The sequence below is a fragment of the Girardinichthys multiradiatus genome, chromosome 5 (assembly GCF_021462225.1).
Source record: "Girardinichthys multiradiatus isolate DD_20200921_A chromosome 5, DD_fGirMul_XY1, whole genome shotgun sequence".
NCBI lineage: Eukaryota > Metazoa > Chordata > Actinopteri > Cyprinodontiformes > Goodeidae > Girardinichthys > Girardinichthys multiradiatus.
Window position 1 is genome coordinate 23,792,865 of NC_061798.1, and position 27,989 is coordinate 23,820,853.

At 39.9% G+C, this 27,989-nt stretch overlaps 2 long non-coding RNA genes across 2 annotated transcripts; one reads left to right on the top strand and one right to left on the bottom strand.

Annotated features, from left to right (window-relative positions):
- Positions 1–1,897: 1,897 nt before the first annotated feature.
- Positions 1,898–27,988, bottom strand: LOC124868776. The gene is made up of 2 exons (XR_007038381.1): positions 27,856–27,988; positions 1,898–2,381 (listed from the first exon to the last, which is right to left on the bottom strand). It is a non-coding gene; the product is annotated as an uncharacterized LOC124868776 (long non-coding RNA).
- LOC124868775 lies at positions 20,427–24,239 on the top strand. Its single transcript, XR_007038380.1, has 2 exons — positions 20,427–20,715; positions 21,160–24,239. It is a non-coding gene; the product is annotated as an uncharacterized LOC124868775 (long non-coding RNA).
- Position 27,989: the final 1 nt, after the last annotated feature.

Sequence of the window (27,989 nt, forward strand, 5' to 3'; positions counted from 1 at the left end):
TATCAAATAATATTTCAGTGAATACCAGCCCAGTAAGGCGATGGTATTAGGACAAAATAGAAAAGGGTGAGCCAAGCTCTGACATTATTGAACAGCAAAACTCTGCACACACATGGAATGAATTCACACAATTTCTTCTAATACAATAATTTATTAACAAAAATGAGTCAACTCAAAGTCAAATATATTTCAATCAAACTCTTTACTATGCTAAAACAATCCAACTAAACTACTAAGCAGAATTAAAGAATAACGAAGACTAATGGGCTATGTACAATATAAACAAGTTGATTAAAGATGGTTAAAACCATGACCAAAAGAGTGATGCAACATTACCATGCAATGTGTATGTTTGAGAACCAAGGATTATCTTGAAGAATCTGGAAGTGAAGTTAAGTTAGTCTTCGAACTAATTTAGGCAATAATCAGCATACCATTAGACAAGCATTCACAATGCAAGATCAGATAAAATATTATTTTAATAAAATAATGTTTTAAAGAATGATCTGCTGAATAAAACCAACCTTCTGGATGACTAATTCTCAATGGCGTCTCATTAGCTGCCTTTGTTCATTAAAATAAATATTATTAAGGAAATGGTAAAATATTCAAGGAAATATTTTGGAAAAGAGCCAAATCTTTCAGGAGAAATGGGGCTTAATGGTGTTTACTTAGTTATCAAGTTTAGTAAAATAATGTTTAGGGAACTATTATTTACTGGATTGAAAACTAACAACCTTTCTGGGTAAATATTCTTTAGCAGCAAGCACGTGTTCTTAGCTGTTAGCAATTAAAGCTAACAAAAGAAGCTGATAGCTTAGCTTATTATCAATCTTCTGTGTTTAAAATTACCCTTTAAATAAAGTTTGTCTTAACTTTAAAAACACACAAACACAGAACACAAAACTGAGCACGTGGTGAGCAGATAGTCTGCTAGCACCAAGATAGCTGAGTTCAACACAAACAAAACCAAACTTCATGGAATGAGAAATGTTCAGATCATTTCATCCTAACTCTTTCTCTGCCCAAACCTAACCTCATGAACTGTGTTGAGGAAACGTGGTCCGGGGCGATGAATTTTAAAGAAACATCCACTTTGTACGAAGGTTAGCATCAGCTAACCTCCGAAGCTGTTGGGGGGCGGACCAAACTGCACGTTACCGTAACCACAGCGATGCGGCTCCTGTTGTCCTTCTTTCAGATCGGGAAATTGCTCCACTCGGCGTTGTGCTGGGAACTCTCTATAACACAGCTTGATTCTGTAAGCCTCAGAGAGAAAAGTCAAGCCAGGCTTGTACCTTAAGTATCCAGTTATGAATGAATCTACCGGATACACGAACAGTGATTAATTTGTACTTAACTCAGTGCATATAATCTATGATCGTATGACACTCAGATCCAGTTGAAGAGTTATGTCTGTTTGCCGGCAAAGAGACATTAGCACGCTGTCTCTCCGGCCAGCCTCGCAGCAAAGTCCGGATGGAACAGGCAGGATGTAGCAAGAGCGGTGTTTTTATTTGGACAGTGACGTCACAGGAAGTCCGCAGTCACCCCGTTTCCTGGCTGTGCCGGAAGTAGATTAATGCAATTTATTTTGAAAGTTCCAGAAAAGTTTGTACCGCATCTTTCATGTAGTAACCATGGCTGTGGGTCCCTACAACTGTAAGTTCTGCATTTCAAAGACCGGACCTTTATTGAATTAGGGACAAGAAAAAATCTTTGTGAAGAAAGTAAACAAAGGAAATCCAATTTCTACTTTGCTTGCAGTTTCCTTGCTGTGGACACAGTGAACATGTTGAACATAATACTCTGCTTAGTTGAGAAAAGATCATTCTTTGGCCTAAAAGCAAACATTTATATGTGGAGGAAAAGTGATCATCATCCTGAACACACCATCAACCTAGAGAAACATGATTTATTAACCAATTATGTCCTGTACAATCCTCTGAGGTGGTCACAGCATAATTTTTACTGAGATCACATTTTGGTATATCACATAAAATCACAATAAAGTACATGGAAGTTTGTGGTTGTAAAGAGACAAGATGTGGAAAAAATGAGTATGAATACATTTTCAAGGCTCTGTAGAAAACTATAAGCACCATTTAGACAACTGTTAAGAGTCCTCCACTGAGTGGAGCAGGGAATTGTAGAAATCTAACAGCCTTAAACCTGCCTCAAGACAATTGCACTGACATACCGTGCAAATTCATTCTCCACTTGACTTGTGGCCTCGTCTTGTTTTGATCTGAGTCTTCAGATCCACTCTAAAGCAGCAGTGGGGTTTGTTCAGTTTTCCGGGAGGCCTTGGAGAGCATCTTGGAGAGTCAAAAGCAGAATGAGTTGTGATGGAGCTGTGCAGAAAAACGCTGGAAGCCATTCTGCTGAACGAAAAAAAGAGAGATCCCATTATCAGACGCCCAATTCAGCCATTTCAAAGATTTCTGCCCACCTCTGCAACAATCAATACTTTGGTTTTATGGACATCCTGCAGTAAAAGCGCCACCAAGACTGGGCTGTGTTTCTCTGTGTGGGTGCAAGAATGCAGTTGTCTGTGCAAAAGCACCTGGCCACTGATTGTTGTGTTAGATTATTTCACTAACTTTCTTATGGCCATACATTTCAGAAAAGGTTGAACACCTTCAGAAATTCAACAAAATACTAAGATTTTAAGGATAAGTGAATAAAATGGTGCAGAAGCCTTGGGTAGTGGCAAAAAACAAAATATTCTGTGGATGTTTTCTAGCTCAAGCCATCTTTTGCGTGAAGAGGCAGTGTTAAGATTAAAGTCAGACCCTGAGAGCTCAGGCAGGTCTCCAACTGTAGCTGAATCATTCACTTTTTGATGTTTTGATGTTTCAAAAAGCATAGCTCTCAAATGGTATTTACAGTGATTTTGACATTAAACGCACCAGGCATCTGTATTGAATTTGAGCTCTGTCTTGGAGGGAATTTGCCTTTATTTATTTATTTTTTAGCTCTACTTTCTTTCATTGAGTGTACTGAAAGCTGTTGCCTGCTGCTTTTAAATTCACACTAAAGGGAAAAAAGAATACCAGGTGTAATCTCATTTAAAAACAAATCACTTTTAGAGGATTACACATCATTAACAGGCTTTCAATCAATTCCATTTCATTAATGAAACATTCGCCACTGGCTCTCTGCTGCTGGGCTACTCCAAAATCCTTGGATAAATGCCAAGCAATTCATTCTGCCCTCCTCTCTCCATACCTCACCCTTTCTGACAGTCCTAAACAAGCCTGTTCGAGGTTGGAGCTGTTACTCCATCGATTGAAAGAAAAGATTAACTACGATTTGTGGTTTTTTTTGTTGTTTTTTTGCATTTTCGGTGTCTGAAACCAACAAACAAGAATACATTCTAACATACTGTGTCTGAACCTTGTAATGTGAGTTTATGTACATTGCACAGTCAACCAATTAAAGCTGATTACTACTTGTATAGGTGTTACTCAACTTTTTATTTTTTAGATGTGCAGCTGTGGATGATACTTAAAGCACTGCATAAAGCTGAGACAATCAGTCTACTTGTCTTTATAGCTTGTAGTATTTTTCTGCTTCCAGTGCCAGTGGAGGCTCTGCCAGACTCCTATAGCAAACTGGCACCTTATTTGAAAGTCATCCAAGAATAACAAAGGTCCGCATGCATTCCACATATTGAACATCTGTCAAATATTGTGTGGACAAACAGGGTTTCCCAAAGTGCACCCCACACTTTGTAAACTTTGATCTACTGAAAGAAAGGAAAATAATCTCTCTGGATCAAATTTATCTCATTAATAGATTTAGGCCCCTGAAGCCTAAAAGGTAATTAACAAAAAAGCATTTATTGACTAAATTTTCAGTAAAAAGGGAATGGAGTGCCTTTTTCATTGTCAAAAGATAAAGATCTGTGTATCTGATCACTAGCATGTTTGGATAGGTGGTTACAATGGTTTGCTCTGAATTAAGGACCCTCAGACAAATCGCCCTCGGCCTACAGGAAGAATATTGCTGACCTCACCCCATTCTGTGTGGACTGTAGAGACAGTTCACAAATTTAGGAATTTGGTGCCGTCATCCAGATTTGTATAATTTTTTGCCAAGTCAAAGTACAATCACAAGTCAGTACAAGTCTCTAATGACTGAAATTTAACATTCTCAATGTCTGCACATCTTCTAGGCTGCCTAAAAACAAAATTACTTTACGTTACAAAGTCAAATCATCATCCTTAGGCTTAATTTAACAAAGAAAAATTGAATGTCTTTAGCTTGGACCCTACGAGGCTTGGACCCTATGAGCCCTCATCTCAGCACATCTCACCTGGTCTATAAATTTCACAGTTCTCAAGGAGGTCCATTGACGGCTACACCTCCTAAGAATGTTCAGATAGTACAAACTGGATAGAAAGCTTTTGGCAAGTTTCCACATAACTTGCATCAAGAACCTGCTGACAAACTGCATACCTGTGTGTTATACCAGATTTATTAAAGCAGACAGAATAGAGTGGTCATCAAAAATTGCTGGGCACCGTCATTCCACTCTACGTGACATCTGCCACTCTGGCCACCTCACCGGGGCATTGAATTGTCAAGAGTAGTTCACAACTGAGACAACATCTGTTTCAGCTGCTGCTTTCCTTAGAGGTACCACAGGTGTATCAAGCCCAGATAACTCAGTTACTGGTAATAAAACCATGAAGAATTAAAAGTGTTAGAAATTAATTGATTATAAAGAATGAGAGACTGTGGAAACACAATCATGTTGATTAGACTGACAAGAGAATGCTGGAAATATGTATATCGTATAAGTAGAAAGGTAAAATGATTAAATCACATTTGTAAAAACAGTACCCAACATAAACGATAAACAGTAAAATAAAGAATACTAAAGAACAATACATAAAAAAATACATGCGATGATTATTATTATTATTATTATTATTATTACTTTCAGCTGCCTTCAGTTTTCACAGATCATGGCCCCAATAAAAATAAGGCCTCTCTGTGTTTTAGTTGTCTCTTCAAGTACTGACAGAAAACGTAAGTCCCAGTGGGGCCCGCATATTGACGGTCATATTCAGACTGCAAATGACTGACACTACTTTTTTGGTCTCACAACATCATGAGTGTATATGCAAGCACTGCTGCGGAAACAAAATAAGCTTCAATAACATTGATGATACAGCTTAGTAATACAAGGTTTCTCAATGCTTTTGTTTTCTTGTATACCTTTTTGTTCATTTTTGGCAGTTAGTCCATATATTGCTATGCTTCATGTCATTCATCACAACATCATGCTAAGAGCAGAAACAACATGGACAGCAATTTATACAGCAACTTGTCGTGGTTGAGTTGGAGTTGAAGATGCCATAATACATCTGCTTCAACAAACCCACTGTCATCTGGAAAAAGCAAACAGACCTGTGAGGATCATGTTCTATGATCTCTCCAGTGCATTTAACACAATTCAGCCTGATTTGCTTTGTCAGAAACTCCAGAAGACTGAAGTTTCCACTAAGGTGGAGGCCTCAATTGCTAAGATGGCCAAGATGGTGCCGACGATGGCAGCATTGGAGCTTTGCTCTCTCTTTGTTTTTGTATTTTGTGTTTTTATGTTTTTTGAGCCACAGTACTGTGGTCTCGGGACACAATTCTGTGGTCTCATTCAGTAGAGAGGAACTTCTCAACATCAGAGAGTAGTCTCTTGGAATTTTTTCACCACCTTTAACTGATCCGAGGTTCACTGAGCTCCTGGCAAGCGGAGCTGCAGCACTATACGGGTGATACTGCGGCAAAAGCGTCGGAGGGGAAAGCGTGCTGGCACGCTGGTAAAGCTCCGCAAAAGAGGACCATTGTTACACAGCTCTAAAGGATTCATATCATGCTGTTACCAGGGCTGCTCGGGGTTTTTCGGAACATTCTCTTATCCACCTCATCCCAACCTACAGACAGAGACTAAGATCTTCCAAACCCGCGGTTTATAGTGTTAAGAAGTGGACTGAGGAATCAAAGCAAACGCTACAGGCCTGCTTTGAAAGCACAGACTGGACTGTTTTTGAACCATCTCCTCCACATCCCATTCAGGAACAAATTCCTCCCATAAAGTAACCAACCCCCTACCTTCAGATCCACTGCCTGCACTAAAGATCTCCGAGGAAGAGGTAAACAGGCTCTTTCAGCGCATGAAAACAAAGTAAGCTGGAGGACTTGACAACGTCTCCCCATCATGCCTGAAAGCCTGTGCAAAACAACTCGCTCCGATCTTCACCCGGATCTTCAACAAATCACTGGAGAAGTGTGAGGTCCCCTCCTGCCTCAAACGATCCATCATCCCGGTACCCAAGAAACCCACCATCCTAGGATTAAATGACTACAGGCCTGTAGCCCTGACGTCTGTGGTCATGAAATCCTTTGAGCGGCTGGTGTTGAAGCACCAGAAATACCTCACAGGTCCCCTGCTGGACCCCCTGCAGTTTGCTTACCGAGCAAACAGGTCAGCAGATGATGCTGTCAACTTAGGTCTACACTTCATCCTGCAACACCTCGGCCACCCAGGGACATACGCCAGGATCCTGTTTGTAGACTTCAGCTCGGCCTTCAACACCATCATACCAGACATCCTCCACCAGAAGCTCACCCAGCTCAATGTCCCAGCCTCCACCTGTCAGTGGATCAACAGCTTCCTGATGGACCGACAGCAGCAGGTGAGACTGGGGAGCACCTTCTCCCGAACCAGATCAATATGTACTGGTGCCCCCCAGGGGTGTGTTCTACCCCACTCGTCCCTGTAAACAAATGACTGCACCTCAGCGGACTCGTCCATAAAACCCCTGAAGTTCGCAGATGACACCACTGTCATTGGACTGATCCAGGACGGTGATGAGTCTGCATACAGACAGCAGGTGGATCGGCTGGTCCACTGGTGCGGTCAGAACTACCTTGAACTCAACCCACTCAAGACTATTGAAATGGTGTTGGACTTTCGGAGAACACCACCCCCATACACCCCCGTCACCATCCTCAACAACACTGTATCGGCCGTGGACCACTTCAGATTCTTAGGAACCACCATCTCTGAGGACCTGAGATGGTCTTCACACATAGACACTGTTCGAAAGAAGGCCCAGCACAGACTGTACTTCCTGAGGCAACTCAAGAAGTTCAACCTTCCACAGGACGTCAGGACGTCAGGTCATCTTCTACACTGCCATCATGCAGTCTGTCCTGGCTTCATCCGTCTCAGTGTGGTTTGGCTCATCCACAAAACAGAACAGGTCCAGACTGCAACGAATAATCAGGAATGCAGAGAGAATAATCAAGGTTGACCTTCCCTTCATCCAGGATGTATACAAGTCTAAGGTTAGGAAAAGAGCAGCTAAAACCTCTGCAGACCCCACACACCCTGCACATAAACTGTTTAGAGTTTTACCTTCAGGCCGCCGCTACTGTTCACTAAAACCAGCCGCCACAGAGACAGTTTCTTCCCCCAGGCTGTTTCTCTGTTGAACATTCAATAGAGTACAAAACAACAGCATACAGATGTTGCAAATGCACCTATTTATTATATATGTGTATATTGTACATTGTAAATATGTATATTATGTAATGCAAGAACAAAACCAAAGAGCAAGTGTACCAGAGTCAAATTCTTTGTTTGTATGTACAAACTTGGCAATAAAGCTGATTCTGATTAAATAATCTCCTGGATCAAAGACAACCAGACAAACAGATCACAGGTTGTGAGACTGAAAGGTTGTGTGTCTAACCAGGTAGTCAGCAGCACAGGAGCACCACAGGGGACTATACTCTCACGATTCATTTTTTACTCTGTACACCTCAGACTTCCAGACAGACTCCTGTCATCTGCAGAAATACTCAGATGATTCTGGAGTCATGGGGTGGTTCAGAGATGGACCATAAGCTGAGTACAGGAAGCCTCTTGGACCGCTTTGTGGCATGGTGTGGAAACAATAATCTCATATTGAACATAAATAAAACAAAGGAGATGACTGTAGATTTCAATAGAAGAAGGAAAATGTCAAACACTATTTCCATCATGGGAGAAGAAGCGGAGGTGGTGGAGGTGTATAAACACCTCGGTGTTCACCTGGACAAAAGACTGGAGTAGAGATGAAACTGTGAAGCTGTCTACAAGAAGAGACAGAGCAGACTGTCCTTCTTGAGGAAGCTTAGGTCCTTCGGTGTTTGTAGCAAGATGCTGCATATCTTCTATCAGTCTGTTGTGGAGAGTGTGATCTCTTCTGCAATCATCTGCTAGGGTAGCTGCTTCAGAGCCCATGGCTTAAAAAAGCTCAACAAGCTGATAAAGAAGGCTGACTGTGTCCTGGGGACTCCTCTGGAACCTCTGGATATCATTGTGGAAAGAAAGATTCTAAATAAAATGAAGAACATTATGGAGAACCCTGAGCATCCTCTTCATGAGACTGTCCTACAACAGAGCGTCTTCAGTCAGAGGCTTCTTCAGATCTGCTGTAAAACAGACCGCTATAGAAGATCCTTCCTGCCCACAGCGATCAGCATCTAAAACGACTGTTTGAAAAAACCTTTTTAATATGACCAACAACAACATTTAATTTCCCTTTGGGATGAGTAAAGCATTTTTGAATTTGAATTGAATACCATCAATGTGGACAATCAAAAATTGTTTGAACTATAACTCATCAGTTGAAATCTAGTGTGGTTCCTTTATTTTGGGTGGTAAGAATGTCTAAACTTTCTGAAGAGTCATTTGTCTGCCATATGCAACAACACTTTGTTAGGAATAACCTTTCTTAATATGACTCATAGCTGCTTTTCCCATTTATACGATGGTGATATAAAGCATAAGTTTTAATGTTTTCCTTTTGTTAGAATAGGATTAGAATGCTCATCGACACACAGTACAAGGACAAATCGCCCAAGGTTCATCATGAATGACCGGACGCTGGGGCACTGGGTTTAATAGTGGAGCAGCTGGTTTCTGGTTTGAATAGATGGCCCTAGCACACTTAGATTAAGGATGGACACCCGCTACTACACAACCTACCAGATAGACACCACAATGGTGACACATAGTCTACTGATAATCACTGAGGGAGGGCACATCCATTGCATTGGAGTGCCAGATATAAAACTACATGTGACCTTCTTTCGGAGCTCTTCGTCATCCTTTTACAGACTGCGACGGTCCGAGACAGGAGCCTCAGCGCTGATCTCTATAATCATTCCTGTGCCTAATTTAGATTAAAGGAGCTGAAAGTTAGAAACTGTTTGAGAGTCATTCATTTAAGAGTCAGTGTTAGATAGAGTGTGTGATCGCTTCTGGGGACCAAGGACCGGAGGAACTCCAAGACGTCTGACCGCCAACAGGTAGCGGTAGCTCGGACAACTTTACTGACACAAAGCATGGAGTTGATAGACCAAAGTGCAGACAGGAACTCGGGAGCCAAATTGTGAGTGAAAGGTTTACTAAATAAATATCAAAAACTTGGAGGAATAGAACTTGAAACAGGCCACTAGCCGAATCCTGATGCAGAGGATCATAAGGTATGGAGCAGGGTAACAGAAGATCTCAGCAAAGAAACAATGAAAATGAAACAGTATATACAGAGAGAGTGTGAAGAGAAAGGGAGAACAGGCAGGTGAGGGCAATCAGGTAAGAATGAGCAACAGCTGAGGAGAATTAAAGCAGGGAGCTGAGGTAGAGAAAGAATTAGCAGAGACAAATGGGGGAACACACAGAGGAAACCTCAGAATATACTAAAGCAAAGCAGAAGAATAAACTGAACTAAGCACAAAAGAATGAACTGATAAGGCATCTAACAAAACAAACAAGAAAATTAGGAAATGGAATCATAAAATGAAACTCAGAAACACCTAACACCCGCAGATTATGACATTCATAATCTTGGACCCCAAATGTCAGGAAGAAAGACAAGGCTCAGAAGTGTTTGATTGTGCTACTGATGCAGTAACAGGTCTCCACAGCCTGACATCCATACAATATTATGAGGTTCATTGCCACATGACCTTGTCCTTATCTGACATTGGAAGAAATGTAGACTGTCTTCTTAACTTAAAATGTATACACTCACACAAACACACATTGAGATGAACATGCTTGGTCAGCAAAGACTGGTAAACATATTTTGGATAATACCAATAGCTCAGACAGTAAATACGGAATTTCCGATGAGAACAATAGGGTGTGAATGTTTGCAATGATGTCGGGAGACGACAGAAAGAACAACAGAAAGAGACAGGGATAAGGAAAGCAGGGATGAGCAATAGAAAAATATCAGGAGAAAAGGTGTGGGGTAAAAATGGAAAGCTAATTGAGGAAATTGAGGCTCAAGCAGGGGATATGAGAAGAAAATAATGAAAAGGGAAGTACAGTAGAGATTACTTTGTCAACCAATTTGCAGGTTTTATATAAAAATCTGTGCCAATGCATTTTTTTCCATATCCCATATAAGACATGCTGTCTAATTTAAAGTTTTACTTCAAAGTAGCAGTAAATGTATTGCTGCTTATCTTCTTTTAGCATATGCAGACATGGTAAACTTTACTACTGATGTAAAAAAAAACACACAATAAACCACATTAATCTATTGATTAACAACGTCTCCATCCTTGGTCAGTCATTATATCCTTTATAGTCTGGCAAGGACACAACACCATTTAAAGCATTAATGTGGGATGTGTTGATGTTATGGCCAGGTAAAAGAAAGAGGGGCAGTGCAAGATGACGAAAGAAAACAAAGCACAGAGAAAAGAGGCATTTGATGTTTGCAGGTAGCAGTGCACTCCGTTGTTCTACCTTTAGGCTCTTGGAGCTAATTAACTCCAGAAACCTGGCAAATAAATTCTTCCTGTGATATTCACATGGCTTGCAGCCCATGTACTGTGTGCCTTAAACATGCATTAAAGTGTGGGCGCACTGATGTATATACAACCAGTGATCAACGCACACCAACAGACATAAACAGAAAGTTGGCAACTAATGTTAACACTGCGTCACATGTGAGAGAGCTCACCTGGCACGCAGCCCAGACCAGACACACTGCAGTATGGCTATCTCTCTGCTAGTTTATATTCAGGAATGTGCCAACTTGGACGGTTAGCCTCCACCGCTCCTCTACAAGCCTCTGACCTCATCAGTTTACTATAAGACCATGTTAGTTATGTGTTTTATGAGCATGAACTGCTTACTTTTATGTTGCTGTCTAACTGCATGTTTGCCAGAAGCCATCCTTCCTGTGTCATGTAAAGCTAGCTGGTTTATTCTCAGGTCTAGCTACAATAGCTTGGTTTATTTTTAAGAGCAAAGCCATACAATTCTCAATCTTAGTCTCTGAAGCTCATTTATTCATACACAGTAGACATTTATTTTTAATTTGATGATCTTACAGAAAATAGAATAATGTTGGCCAACACTGCTAAACATTTTATGGGCAACTGGTCAGTGGATGAGAGGCAAGGGACACCCTGTAATAGTCTGCTATAGCAACATTGTTTCATACAGAGACTCAGTCTTTGCATGATACAGGATGGTGGAATATGAATGCCTTAACTATGTTGCTGTGTAACGACAACGAATCTTGCTAAGCAACAGTATGTTCATAAAGAGAAAGAACATTTTTCCATCGACCTTTTACTCTAACCCTCTCTTTCCGAATTATAAATGCTTTTACCCAGGGTGCAGAGTAGGGCTGCAGGAAGTCATAAGGCTGTGTAACTGTGGTACTATACCTGAAAATTATTATGTTAATATTGATTAGCCTGTTTTTTTGAGTTATTTTTCCTTTACGATTACAACCCAGTAAACATCTATTTCAGATATGGACATTAAAGGCCGATAGATTCCATCCAGCTGGCCAAATATATTTTCAATATTTAACAGTGGGGGATGCTGGTCTTTCAAGGAGGGGAAGCACAATTTCAAGATCGCTGATTCGCCAATTTTGCTGTCAAATTCAGCCTCAGACAGATCATCCAATCATCATGCAGAAGCTGAGCGTTCGGGTCAGCTGAGGCCAGCCCACTGCCCCGTAGATCCCCAGAGATGCTGAGGGTCCAATGGGCGGGACAAAGACCAGCATTTTTGCTTCGCTATTAAACTCACTATTTAAAGCACTGTGAAGCTGGGGGAATGAGTGAGCGGAAAGCCGCGTCGTTACCAGTGATAAGAAGCTGATTCTGAACAAGTGTTCAGCGCGTTGTAGCGCATATTTAGTCAATGACATGTACACACAACAGTATATATTTAATAACTTATTTTTAGACATTTTAGGGGAAGCTGAGCTTCCCTTGCAGTCTTAGAGAAATCGCCACTGATATGTAAGGCATGAATTTCTGAGACTATATTGTATCATTTAAGAAATGGAGATTGGGATATTGCATGCACTGATATTGCGATGGCAATTATGTTTTGGTATGTTGTGCTGCTCCAGCATGGAGGATGAGCAGGACTGGGTGTCTGGCAATCAGAAGTCTGGGAGTTTGATTTCAGCTTTCTGGGTCCACGTGTCGATGTGTCTATAGGCAAGATGTTGAACCCCAAGTTGCACAATAATACTGCAAATCGGTGTACTGAGAGCATCAATCAGCCTAACATAAATTTTATTGGAGGGAAATTGTACCCAGTACCTGGTAAGAAGCAATGTAGTTTCTCCAAGAAAAAAACTGTTACCAGTTGCAACACAGATAGGCAGCCTCATTTGCAATTCCTTACTTTTCTATCAAAGGAGAATAGTCAGAACTACAAGTTAAAACTCTGATAGAAAATGTTGCACATTTCTGAGAAAAGAGTGATTTACGTTTTATTGCGAAATGTTCAAGTTGAAGTTATGAAGTAACCACTTGATGCTCCAAATGACAGTTTCGGAGGTTTTAAAACTGTAAAATTTTGTGTTTAAACTTGGCCAGTTTTCAGTGTAAAACCCATCTGCATAACGGGGAGGGCAAACCCATAGTGTTACCATGTGAGAAATGTAGGATTATCGTACTAGAGACATAAAATTATCGTATTTTGAGGGAAATTATCGTACACTCGTCATAACCAAAATAACAAGTCTATTGATGTGTTGAATAGCGTCTAACAGGCACTCGCAGCTTTGTGGGGTCAGTACGGAATGGATTTATCAACATCTGCAGTCCCACAGTGCCGGGCTCTGCTTCTTCTTCTTTTCTTTTTTAATTTTCCTCAATCATGGGCGGGCGCAGGGGGCTATTGAGCCAATCATGGCCGTTGTTCTGAGGCCAACGCATTACGTTACTCGTAGGTCACATTTATAAAAGCATGATTGGCTGGAATTTCCAGCATCTGTGTCCGGATGCCTTCAGGGTTCACAAAAAAACTCCGACAGACTTTGGCGATAGGCTGATGACAACTGATTACAACCACACATTCATGGAATGGTCAAATTATCGTACATTTGGCCTTTTTTAGGAATATTGATCGTACCATACAGAGAGCAAAATCATCATACAAATACGATAATTATCGTACATTTGGCCTTTTTTAGGAATATTGATCGTACACCGTACAGAGAGCAAAATTATCATACAAATACGATAATTATCGTACACCTGGCAACACTGAACCCATAGCTCATTTATATAGCGGCTTTGTTTGGCTCCTGCGCCGGCTTTTGTTATGTGTGTCAGTCAATAAGCTGCATGCTTGAAGTAAGAACATAGCTACTTAAAGCAGGTGCTATTTGAAAAATTTCTTCAAGACGTAGCTAGAACGTAAGACATCAGAAGCTTTTGCCATCACAACATTTGAAGAAGATAGAGATAGCGAAATGGAGAAGAATCGTAACATTGACTGTCAATGCCACGGGAGAAGAAAGAAGAATTCTGCACTTGTGACACAGTCCTCTATTGGCAAACCTTCTCCAGAGTTCATGTACAACATACGGATGGATTCGCTAGCAGCAGAAAAGGAGTTGCAGGACATGAGAATCATCGGACATCTTGAAGCAAACCAGCTAGAGACTTCAGAGATGACAACATGAACCAAGAAGACACACCAGGATAACTTATTTGATCGGGGGGTTCGATGTCTGCAGGAACACCTTTCGCTTTCTCATGGTGTTAGTTTGACAACTTAAAAAAAACTATTATGATGCATCATATTGAAAATAAATCATGTATTTTCAGCGAAGCGGACAAGTTCACAAAACCTGACCAGTAAAATATTAAAAGCTAAGAGACATAATTCCTTACTTTCCCCTGTTCAGAATTTTTAAAGCCACATTCACTGACATCATCAGACACTTTGATGAGAACAGTGCAAGACCCAGCTTAAGGAAAAAGAACCAGCGGCCACATGATCCCCTTTTTATCAGCCATAAGCAACCACACAGAGTTCTGCCGAGCACCAAAAACCAGAACACAGAAGAGCACACAGAAGAGGGTGATGGGGTGACACTATGACATTGACCTTTTGGTAAATTGTTATGTGCGAGAGTTGCTCACTTGTAAATAAAAATCACATTTGTGACATGATCAAAATCAAGTTATTGCCCATTTCTCTTCCTGGGTTCCTTAAAGTCAAGAGGTTTCCAGACATAACATTTGATGGGTATAGATCTGGAGTGCCAGCCTCTTGTATATTAACACCTATTCAAAAGGTGTAAACTATTGGCCCATAGCTCTATTTATACATGCATTCTGATCAGACACACACATTGATCACCAACCCCCAAACTGCTGTCTTATTGTCCCAACTATTAAGTGATCGATTGCTGCAACCTGGAAGATTGGTTGGATTTCTTTGTATTTTAAAATGGCCCATAAAACACTTCAGTTCTTCCAAAAAAAAAAAACTTTGACAGTTGACATTTCTCAATTTTGTAAATGTTAAGTGTTTTAAGTTAAGTTTTTTACTTAGTTTTTCTTGTGTGTGTGTTACATTAGGTGTTGTATTTTTTTGGACAGTTGAAAGATGTTTGTTAAATGCACACAAACATTGTAATGCAGTGCTGTGAATTATCTTTACATAAAATAGTGCTGTGAATTTAATGAGCTTCTGTTGACAAACATTGTAGGGGGAGGTGTTGCAGCAAGCTATCCAAAGTTATTCAAATTATCAGCTTTTGTTACCACCCAGCTTCCAGGGTGATTCTAACGAAACTTTGAAGCCTGTTTTCTCCTTAAAGTACTTTGGAAAGTGCCAACATTCAAATGGTCATATCTTATTCAATTCTTTTTCGATTTCCACAAGTTTGACATCATTGAAAAGCTTAGACTCCACTCTTTCAGGGTCTGTAAATAACTCAAAAGGACACTGGGAGGACTTGTTCATGGTTTTGCCACAGCCTGTCACCTATTAGTTGTTAGTAATATTTAGAGAATGAGATGTGGCTAAACTGTAAATCTTTCTGAACCCTAAAACCTGAGATCAGACCTACGGCTTATACAACTTGGTTTACAGTCTTTTCTAGACTGTTTTATTTACTACCTTTGCTCTGGCTCTGTTAAAAGTCCCCCTAAATACAGACAGGAAATCTCACTTTGAACATGCAATACCTGTGGCATCAATAATGCAACTTTAGTATGTTTTGGAAACAGAGTATTCTATTGGAGAAACTACACAGACCTGCCTTTTTGCTGGCTAAGACTGTAAGGAATGTCATGTCAAGGCCCAGGTATACTTTTGCCGGCCTGTTTGTTCATCGACATGAACGTGTTGCCAGGTGCACAGCACTAGCTGCAGTTCTTTTTAAGGAAACACAAAGTGGAAGCAGTGAAAGCTGCTACAGATAAAATCTAACTGTTCAACAAGCGAAAGACAAAGAAAAATCTAGATGAAGCAAATTTCTCCTATATAATTGTAACAACACAGTTTAACATTATTTGTCTTAATTGTTTTAAGATTATGCCACATTTTGCTATAAATAATCCCTCTTTGGTTGTATTTAACTGCACATATCCTAGTAAAAATTAACCATCTTTCAAACTCTACACTGCACTCATGCTATATATGAACTTTACAGAGATGTTTATATGTGTATGACTGGCCTGTTGCCAGGTGGTGTTTGCAAAACAAGTAGTAGATCAATAAAGGGCATGAGTTTAGCAAGCAACTAAGTTACCCAAGATAGGTGGTGGTCAAATTGGGTACCCTGCCATAAGATGGAACAGCTTCCCACACAAGAAGAGCCGATTTATACCATAACAAGATTTTATATATTTTTTTTTTTAGATTAGCTGTCTTTGTAAACTAAGCAGGCTGGTGATAGTTGCTGGAAGAGCTATGGGTCTGTCAACATTAGCATATTTACAAGCCCAAACTATCCTGGCCATAGGAACTTTTTTTAAATTAGTTTGAGTCTAATTTTATTCATTTCTTCATTTTTTATTCATTTATTCTTTTAAAACTTCAAAATTTAGGGAACTCAGAAGATTACTTTCCAGTCAATAACTGCCAGAGTGCTACACATTTTTTACAGCTGAGTTCATCTTAGACCCTTCACATAGTAGACCCAATGATGAAAGCAGAGAGTGTGTGTGTGTGTGTGTGTGTGTGTGTGTGAGCTAACTTGCAATGCTGCACAAAAACGTTTCGAAACTGTCTGGAAAAGGAGTTGTCACCAGTGAATGATTTTTAAAGCTGAAATTTGTTGGGTTGCTCAGTAAATACTCTTTATTTACATACTTTATAAACTTCCAAAGAACGTATGATCAATAAGCTTTGAAACAGTTGTCGATCGTGTCTGTCTCTACTAGCTGGGCTCAGCTCAGAACAGTCCATCACTATATATCTGAATCTTATTATGCTGTCAAAATGGGGTTTTGGGTCGGACCAAAGTGCAGACAAGCGCTCGGCAGCAGCATGTTGTAAAAGTCTTCAGTTCTTTATTTCAAAGCTTTCCAAAAAACGAAGCAAAAACACTGCAGGTACAAACAATAAGCTGAAGATCCAAAACCTCATGAAAGTATACTCTGCAGGAACATGGTAATACGAAGAACATAGTCGAGGGTAGTGAACGGAAGGAACCAGCGAAGAACAATCAAAACCAGAAAGCTTATAAACAGAGGGGAGTGAGGTATGAACAAATGAGACACAGAGGCAGGTAATCAGAGGAGAATGGAAAACAGGTGTGAACCAGGATGCAGAGAACTGAGGGAATATGAATGGTAGCTAAGAGGACCAGGCTATAAAACAAAAGGGAACATGACTACAAAAACAAAACTATAAGCAAAGAATTAAATAAACAGGAATCGGGGAACCAGATCTAAATGAAGCTATGGACATAGATAAATAACCAGAGAAACATAAGAATCTATGATAATGATTAACTAAAGTAAACAGAGAAACTAGAGGGAACAAGAGAATGTCACAACCTAAGATCTATCTAAAGAAAACATAAAGAAACCCTAAGTATCAAAGTAAACAAAACTAAACAAACACTGACAGAACCAACCAGGGAAATGAGGCAGAGGATGTGGGGACTTAAATACAAACCAAGATGTAAACAATAACTAAAGCTGACCTAACAGGAGGTAGAAACTAGAACTATAGAAACTAAACAAGAAGATCCAGGGAGACAAAAAACTATAATAATAATAATAATAATAATAAGAAAACCATAACAAGAAATAGGAAAGCAACCACAAAAGGAACTAGAATCGAGGGGAGAGAAAACAACAAACACTAGGAGGCTGTAGAAGGAAATAAACAAACATGAATGCAAACCAAATTAAAGTCAAAACACAAAACCACAACAAAGTCCAAAATGTTGCATCACGACACATGCATCAAATATGAATTAGATTTACTGTGCTGGCATGTGGGTTTTTTGAATATTTGTCCTTGAGGTTGTTAAAATATCAATAAAGATTATTTGGTGACCTTTCATGTACATTTCCTACTCTAATCTAAATGTTTCTGGGTAGGAGCAATCTCTAACATCTCAAATTTAACAGTTAATCACATTTGCGAAGAAAAGACTCCTTAAGTTTTGCTGCAGATCTTTTAAGAAGGAATTTTTTGATTAGAAAGTGCCGACATGTCTGTCATTTATCTCCATCGTTTAGTTTTTGCAGTGTGTCTGTGTGTTATGTTGTGTTGTTTGAAATCACTGTCGGTATAACAAGATGAATCTAGCCGATTTCAAATTTTTTCAAGTGCGTTACTTCTACCCTGCCACCCTGAATGAACTAAATGCAAAAATAAAACTTCTCAGCCCTTTATACCAGTGTTATTGTGTCATATGTTTCAATGGTAAAACTCTGAATGTGCAATTTATTCTTCAATGCATCATAAAAAACTGTTGGGATTGAGCAATTTCTTTATTAGTGACAAGGCAGTCTCAGAGAGTACATGTATCCCTACATTAATCCTATAATTCATGTTCACCTGTCACACAGATTCCTTGAATTATTTTGCTGCAGAGTGGCTCTCTATATGGCCATTAATAAATAAATACCATTGGGATTGTAAATATCTTCCTACAGAAAAAAGAATGCAAGCGGTAAAAAAAGTCATTGGAAAGAACAAGACGAGTGTAAAACCATTGTGTGCACACATATAATTATTTGTTTTATAAAATGGCTTTAATCTCTCCAAATGCTGGGCTTTGTGTTTGTGCTTTGTAACTGCAAGACCACTGTACAAAGTTACCCCTTGTAAGCATGTAGCTTGTCTGTTTATGTGTGTTCCCTTGTGTTTGCATGCGTGTGGGTGTGTACGGGCAGAAATACCTGTGGATGCTACTGTAATTAATCACAATTATCAAGTCGACTAACGCAGGTGCATTCTCACAGCGAGAAACCATTTAGGAGCTCAGCAGTTAAATTTACAAACTAGAGACAAAATGGTGGAGAACAAATTTCAAGTACAGTACATTTACTGGCACTTCAGCTCAAAATGTAAAAAGCCTTAAAATGAATAAATATTTTCTTAGGTGGAAAAATCTCAAATGAAATTAAAACAATAAAAAGATAAAAATAATAAAAATAAAAAAAATCAACATGATGTGTTGGTATGGTGTATGTCAATACTATATGCGATCCACTTTTGGCAATGGGACAGTTCTTCTACACAAAACATGTCAAGTTGCAACAGCACCCAATCTTTCTCCATGCTGCTTAAATGATCTGCATCATACCCATGTGAGGAACTCCTCCTACTGATGAAGATAAAGACGGCACTAGAGGCTGTTTTACTAATGCAAATCTTATAAAAATAGTTTCTCTGTAGCTTGGGATTTAACTCCAAATTAATAAACTTGTTGCTAAAAATGATACCAACCATGTTCCTCAGATAATATGGCATACAATGCACAGAAAACCAAAATTGTCTTTGTTCAAATTTTGTTGTTACTGTTGTTTTGTTTTGTGTTTTACCTACTAGAACAAGACACTTTATATTGTAAATTGTACACCAACTTTTGTGTATTGTGTCACATCAGTTGTACACCAGGGAAGCACAAACTCATGGATTACTAACAAGAGGTTCCTAGAAATTCTGATTAATTAAAAAAAGTAAATCATAAATGATACAAATGTTTTTTACCAATTGTTTAAGAATTTGTGAATGGCAGCTTCATACATTTACCTTCTGAAAATTCTACTAAATAGCATGAATACACCGCACTAAAAACAAACTTATGTGTATAGAGTGTGAAACAGAATCATTTTATTTATAAGCATAAATAAAATTGATTGTTATTCATGACTCCTTGCTATACATGAAAACAATAAAGGGACTACTCCACAAGAGACATTTTCTTTGCTCTCTTTGCTCTCTCTTTCATATTTTTTTAATAGCTGATCCTGGCAGTTTATCAAGCACAGGCAAACTGGCATATGTCCTTTCTTCTTCTGTGGGGACAAAAAGGCCCAATTCATATCAAAGGCAAAAGGAGGACAACTTGGAGTGTAGGGTAACCAATCAACAGATAGCTCTTTCTGCCTTTACTAAGTCAGGAAACAGACATAGAAAATGGGGGAACAAGGTGTAAAAGAAGCAGTGGAGAGGTGGGGCGGAGTAAAAACGAAAGCATCCTTCGCTCTTGCTCAGATGCTAATGAGAGTCCAAAACCACTACTGGCTAATTAGCAATGGTACCCTATGACATGGAGGATGGAAAGAAGGGAGGGAAAGCTGAGGGGTGATGGTGGGTGTGGGAGGCTGGAGTGATTAGAAAGAGAGAAAGTCCATAAAAGTGGCTAAAGTGAAAGATGATGGTAGAAAAAGGACAGTGGACTTTACTGCTGTGAAAGAGGATAGATATGTCAGGATATGGAGTTTTGTGTGTGTGTGCTTTTTCTTTTGTTACCATGTTCACTTCTCAGATGGTGCAGCAGTTCTCATGTGTGCTGGGTGACAGGTGCGACTGATCTGCTGATTGCTTGGAGGTGTACTTAAGCAGGAGGCTGCCAGCACTTCAGCGTCAGAGTGTTTGCCTTCAGTGGTACAAGCTCAAGCCACAATTAATCCTTGCCTTGTTCTTTGCTCTATGTAACCTTCATATGCGCTCCTTCGCAGGCTGTTAACCTGTACATTGGATAACCCTTGCTGATGCCAGACTTCGCTCTCTGCATCGTTTTGCTTAATTGGATTACCAACTTCTGGAGAAAGGATTCCTGTGGTCGTGGGTTAAGATTCCTGTTTCCTTCATCCGGACAAAGACCAACTGGCAGCTTCCTACTTCACCGACATCCGTACCAAAGCATAAGCGTAACCTGTTCACCCTCCAACGTAAGTACTACCTTCCTGAACTCCACACTGTCTTTCACAAGCCTCTCAAACAGTTCCAGAGCAACTTCTGTGCTGACCGCTCAGACTCCGAATCCCTCACCCTCCCTGGCGGTTAGATTACTTCAACATAGTAAGCCTTTACTTAAGTTACAGTTACCACATTAAGTGTAGTGTTTTGATTTATTTGCCCCTGGTTTATTTCAGTATTTTGATTCACTTGCTTATTCTTCTTCCTGTTCTGTTCCAGAACAGTTCTCATTTTCACTTGTTTAAGCAAATAAACCTTCCCCATTTATCTAGTTTCCGCTTCTGAGTGTTTCTCTGCATGTGGGTCAGAACTATTATGAACAAAATGACAAGACCCTGCAGAAACACTCAGAAGAACTCTTTCAGAACATGCTACCCAAATCCATTCTCATGGTTCATCTCTTCGTTCTCTTGCAGAGCAGCAACGACAAACTAACCAACAGATGGCTTCTATGCTACAACACTCCCTAAGCACTCAGTCCTCCTCAAGTGTAAATGACGCTATAGCTTCTTCGGTCTCTCAGCAGCTTCCTCACTCTCGTGATGTCATTTCCCCTAACCCCGAAATGTTTTCCGGAGAGGTGACGTTTCATCAATGACTATAGTCTGACAGCCGCCCCCGTTACTGCATTAACCTCCACAAAGGTTACATTCTCCTGGACACCGGAAGCTGACAGCGCTTTCCGGGCTTTAAAGAAGAAGTTCTCTCAAGCTCCCATCTTGGTGCACCCAGATTCCTCTAAACAGTTTATTTTGGAGGTTGATGCTTCAGACATTGGGGTCAGAGTGGTGCTGTCACAAAATTCAGAAAATGGAAGACTTCACCCTTGTGCTTTTTATTTTTATTTTTTTTTTCCCCCACGGACTAAGTTCCACAGAAATAAATCATCATGTGGGAGACAGAACTATTGGCTATCAAATTAGCCTTAGAAGAATGGCATCACTGGCTTGAGGGTGCGGAGCATCCCATTTTGGACAGATCATAAAAACCTGGCCTACCTCCAGTGAGCCAAAAAATTAAATCCGTGTCAGTCCTGTTGGTCCTTGTTCTTTTCTCGTTTTGATCTGTGCATCTCTTTCAGACCTGGCCCCAAGAACACAAAACCTGATGCTCTCTCCAGACAGTTCGCTGTAAATGATTCAGAGAAGGAACCAGCTCCCCTCCTGCCTCCAGTTGGATGGTTGGGGCACTCAGGTGGGAGATGGAGGACATTATAGCCAAGGCTCAGCAACACAAACCCGATCCAGGCACGGGACCACCCAATCGTACCTATGTACCTTCTGGTGTTCGCTCTAAACTCATCCATTGGCTTCATACAGCAAAGTTTTCAGCACATCCTGGAGTAAGCAGAATTACGTCATTGGTACTGAGAAGATTCTGGTGGCCATCTGTACACAGATGTGAGGGAATTCGTTCAAGTCTGCACTTCATGTGCCAGAAACAAGACTAACAATCAACCACCCTCGGGTCTTCTCCTGCCTCTCAGCATTCCTAACCAGCTTTGGTCCCACATTGCTCTAGATTTTGTAACTGGCCTTCCCCTCTCACAAGGTATGACCACTGTACCCACAATTATAGATCGCTTTTCTAAAGCGTGCCATCTCGTTCCTCTTAGAAAGCTCCCGTCGGCACTTCAGACGGCCAGGCTCCTCACTAAGCATGTTTCGACTGCGTGGGATTCCACAGGACATTCTATCGGATCGTGGGCCACAGTTCGTTTTTCATGCGTGGAAACAATGTTGTATTGCCTTAGGAGCCAAAGTTTCTCTGACTTCAGGGTATCACCCCCAAGCAAATGGTCAAACAGAAAGGATGAACCAGCAGCTGGAGTCCACTTTACGCTGTTTCACGTCCACTAATCCCACTGAGTGGTGTTCTTACTTACCGTGGGTTGAGTATGCTTTAAATTCGCATATCTCTTCAGCTACAGGTCGCTCTCCCTTCGAATCATCCCTTGGTTATCAACCACCTCTGTTTCCAGCTGATGAGAAACAGATAACGGTTTCCACAGTCCATCAACATGTCCGCCACTGCAAATCCATCTGGAACTCTACTATCCAAGCCCTCCAGCGAACCACAGAACAAAATAAGCATTTTGCCGACCATTTTCACTTGTTTAAGGAAATAAACCTTCCTCATTTATCCAGTTTACGCTTCTGAGCGTTTCTCTGCATGTGGGTCAGAACTATTATGAGCAAAATGACAAGATAGATAATAGTAGAAACTTTTCAATGAAATGGAAAGAAATGGCGAGTAATCATTTTTATATGTGGACAGCCAAAAGTGGTCACTGACTTCTAAAGATAATGTATTACCTTGCTTTTGTCTGCTACATCTGTCATACAATATATCCCTTTACATATGGAGGATGTCAATACATTTTCTTTTTGTTGAGCCTATAAACATACATGGCAAAGAAAGAATTTAATTCACATTAAAGCCTACCTTAAATTTGCAAAACAAGCAGTGCTGCTGTCTGCACACACGCCAACGTCTGCAGAATACCAAAGACGTGCCAGTGGAACATCTTTGGTATTCTGCACAGCTTCAAGCTCCATGAGCTTACCTGTTTTGCTGACAGCTTGACCTTTTGCTATATATTGCCCCAATCATGCTGCCCTAGATACTGTATTCATCACACACAAGTTGTACTATGTAGAAAAACATACCAAACCACCTACCCCACAACCACTCAATGCGCAAACACTACTAATCCAATCAGGTGGCCAGACAAATGCCTACATGTTCACCATGGGAGAATGCTTTAATTGATACGGATTCCTCTGTGCTCTAAGTTGGCATTTGGTATGTGCTTCTTCTGTCTGGCTGTTTCATATAATTTTTGTTCTTCTTGGTTTTTTCAACAAATTCACTTTTTTTATTAAATCTCATTAATGTGTTTCAAGTCAGGTTCTTGATCACACCAATGTACTAAGGCTACACAGGTAAATATTTCAAATCATATGTCTTAACAACAATGTATAGAACTTTGTCTCACTATCATTACATCTCAGTGATCTGTTAAACATGGTTGATTATAACATGCTTGATGGGAGAAATGAATAGATCTGTCTCCTACTGTGCTATATTAGTCCACATCTCACTTGGCAGATTGGGACTTATTTGTGTCATTTGTAAATTATGAATCTGAGCTAACAAACATCACATGTGGGGTACATCAAGGCTCCATCTTTGAGTCACCTTTATTCAGTTTCTTTCTGCACCACCTAGCTCAATCATATTTACATTTTTGCATATGCTGACGACACAACTTTGTTTCTTTCCCATCATTTGACCACTATCTCTTACAGTTCTAAACTATCCTTTCATAACATCAATAAAAGAATAGGTGAGAATAATTTTTTTTGTTTAGCTCTGCAATAAATGTACAGGAAATGCTGGGATGAACAGAAAATGGCCTGGAAATATTAATGTTTACTGCAGCTTTCCATTAAGGCCAAATATTATTTTATTAGTTTATTTTTTCATTCTGTATTATTTCTTCATTTGAGATTTAATGTTTCTTCCTGTTGGGTTGGTGCTTTTGCTATCGTTCTTTTATTGTTGTTATTGACTTCCAGTTAATTTTCTCTGTTCCTTAAATTTCTGTAAAGCAGGGTCAATTATTGTCTTCTCTTGCCGTTTTAGCCTCCAAATCGTTGTTAAGCAGTGTTGAGCTGACCTTTTTATTATTTCCTGTATTTTTATACACAAAACTAAGGTTTATCTGCTGTCATTCTTTTTGCATTGAAATAGTAATGCTCTTTGACGTGCACTTTACTTCCCTCTTTTCTGTTCTCTAATTAGGTCTAACAAAAAAAGACAGTCTCTAGGTTATGTGAACTGCTTTTGCTCTTTGGATTGTAATTTATGTAATTGTGACTTTGTGTTTCCTTAGCAATAATTAGACAAAAGTTACTGCTGAAACCTCTGCTTGTGGTGCAGCTTTAGATTCTGCTGTTTCATCCCTGCAGTTCTGGAAATGGTCGAAGGAGAGCGCTGCAATGCAAGAGAAAGGCAAAGGCCGAGGGTCGACTGGCAACAGAGCAAGCTGTGGATCTCTCACAGTGACCCAAGCAATGTTGCAGCTCACACTGGGTTTTTGCTGGATTATGCTGGAGATTTAAATTAACTTCCAAGGAAGGGATTTCCTTTTTTCCCTTGTAACACTTCTCCCTCCATCTCTCGCTATGTCCATTCATCTATCAGCTCTCTATTCTGTTATTTAGAGCATGTTATCGCTGACAGAAGTTTGCAACCCATAAGTCAAGGCAGACTCCAGTAAATTGTTGTGATGGAGATGCCAGACTGCACCTAGAGAATTATGATCAACAATCAATAGCCACTGGCACACACTCTTCTCTCTCTCACACACACACAAACACAATATGAGCCTTACATTCACACAAGGCTTCCATCAATTTGATGCGATTGTCACTGCACCTGTTTTTAATCAACTTTCAAGGCCGCACGCTCACTTTTCTTCATTCTGTCTTCCACCTACCTCACTTCACACTTCAAAGAACAGACTGGAAAAAAAAATAGTATTAAAAAAGAAAGTTACCAATAAATTATTATTGATCCTCACTGTTGGCCCCTTCGGCTTGGGATGGATCTCACTGGTAATTTGCTGAGCGCCAGCGTTTGTCACTCAAACGGTTTGTGTGTGTTTTTACTCAGTACAGTTTACTGTATGAGTTCTGTGCATGAGAGTCCATCTTTTATTCCATTACTCTGGACATTCTTTGTTTATTTGCAAACCTGTCTGTGTTTTTGTTTTTTCTTTCTTTTTGTTTAGTTTTGTTTCTATATAAGTGTCGGAAGGTTGTCTTGGCAATAAATGTTTAACCTTTAAAAGCAAAGGTTTTGTGAGAATAAAATTATTAAAATCCCAGTGAAAATGCAGAACTGCAATACCAAAGTACCAATAAACATGCTTCTAAAGCTATCTTCTTCACATACAGTACAGACCAAACGTTTGGACACCTTCTCATTCAAAGAGTTTTCTTCATTTTCATGACTATGAATATTGTAGCTTCAAACTGAAGGCATCAAAACTATGAATTAACAAATGTGGAATTATATACTGAACAAAAAAGTGTGAAACAACTGAAAATATGTCTTATATTCTAGGTTATTCAAAGTAGCCACCTTTTGCTTTGATTACTACTCCACAAACTCTTGGCATTCTGTTGATGAGCTTCAAGAGGTAGTCACCTGAAATGGTTTTCCAACAGTCTTGAAGGAGTTCCCAGAGATGCTTAGCACTTGTTGGCCCTTTTGCCTTCACTCTGCGGTCCAGCTCACCCCAAACCATCTCGATTGGGTTCAGGTCCGGTGACTGTGGAGGCCAGGTCAACTGGCGCAGCACCCCATCACTCTCCTTCTTGGTCAAATAGCCCTTACACAGCCTGGAGGTGTGTTTGGGGTCATTGTCCTGTTGAAAAATAAATGATGGTCCAACTAAACGCAAACCAGATGGAATAGCATGCCGCTGCAAGATGCTGTGGTAGCCTTGCTGGTTCAGTATGCCTTCAATTTTGAATAAATCCCCAACAGTGCCACCAGCAAAGCACCCCCACACCATCACACCTCCTCCTCCATGCTTCACGGTGGGAACCAGGCATGTAGAGTCCAACCGTTCACCTCTTCTGCGCCACACAAAGACACGGTGGTTGGAACCAAGGATCTCAAACTTGGACTCATCAGACCAAAGCACAGATTTCCACTGGTCTAATGTCCATTCATTGTGTTCTTTAGCCCAAACAAGTCTCTTCTGCTTGTTGCCTGTCCTCAGCAGTGGTTTCCTAGCAGCAATTTTACCATGAAGGCCTGATTCACACAGTCTCCTCTTAACAGTTGTTCTAGAGATGTGTCTGCTGCTAGAACTCTGTGTGACATTGACCTGTTCTCTAATCTGAGCTGCTGTTAACCTGCAATTTCTGAGGCTGTTGACTCGGATGAACTTATTGTCCGCAGCAGAGGTGACTCTTGGTCTTCCTTTCCTGTGGCGGTCCTCATTTGAGCCAGTTTCTTTGTAGCGCTTGATGGTTTTTGCGACTGCACTTGGGGAAACTTTCAAAGTTTTCCCAATTGTTCGGACTGACTGACCTTCATTTCTTAAAGCAATGATGGTCACTTGTTTTTCTTTACTTAGCTGCTTTTTTCTTTCCATAATACAAATTCTAACAGTCTATTCAATAGGACTATCAGCTGTGTAATGTATCCACCTCCTGCATAACACAACTGATGGTCCCAGCCCCATTTATAATAAACCTGACAGGGCACACCTGTAAAGTGAAAACCATTTCAGATGATTTCCTCTTGAAGCTCATTAACAGAATGCCACGAGTGTGCAGAGCAGTAATCAATGCAAATGGTGGCTATTTTGAAGAACCTAGAATATAAGACATATTATCAGTTGTTTCACACTTTTTTGTTCAGTATATAATTCCACACGTGTTAATTAACAGTTTTGATGCCTTCAGTGTGAAGCTACAATATTCATAGTCATTAAAATACAGAAAACTCTTTGAATGAGAAGGTGTGTCCAAACTTTTGGTCTGCACTGTACATTTTCATGAGGTGCACCTACAAATTATTTTCTCCTCAGCATTTTTTTGGCTTGTGTGTGTTTTTGAACATGCTTGCATAAACCCAGATTTCACTTACCAACAAATAGAGCATATACAGAGCTTGACAGTCTGACAGTTCACATTTAAAACCTAAAGCAAGTTCAACCCCGAAAAACAGTTTTAATTTAAAGTATTTACATATCTCTCATCTGCAGTTTGGTTGCAGAAAGTTTGTAATGAAATCTTGCAGATACAAATGAAGAATAATGTGAAATAACTACAAAGCAAATGCCTAATACATACTGCTCCATAAAATTAGGTTTTGGTTCTTTAATTTTTAGGAAGTAAATGTTGAACTTAAAGGGAACAACAATACATTTTAACATAAATTAATGACTACTGACCGAACATGCTTTGTCAGGTAAATGAAATATACATGCTTTGAATGAGACATTCTAGTTAAGGTCAATTCAAAAACTTTTTTTTTTTTTTTTTCACAGGGAGGAATTATGGCTCAAATATATACATACAGCATACCTCTCAAATTATTGGATAAATGTCCTTCAGCAAACTGCAGAGTATCCAAGGGTTTTTTGTAGCCATTAGCAAGGTCACTGCACTCTTCTAGTTCGATATTTAAACATGCGTGAATTTATGTGGCTATTTTCAGT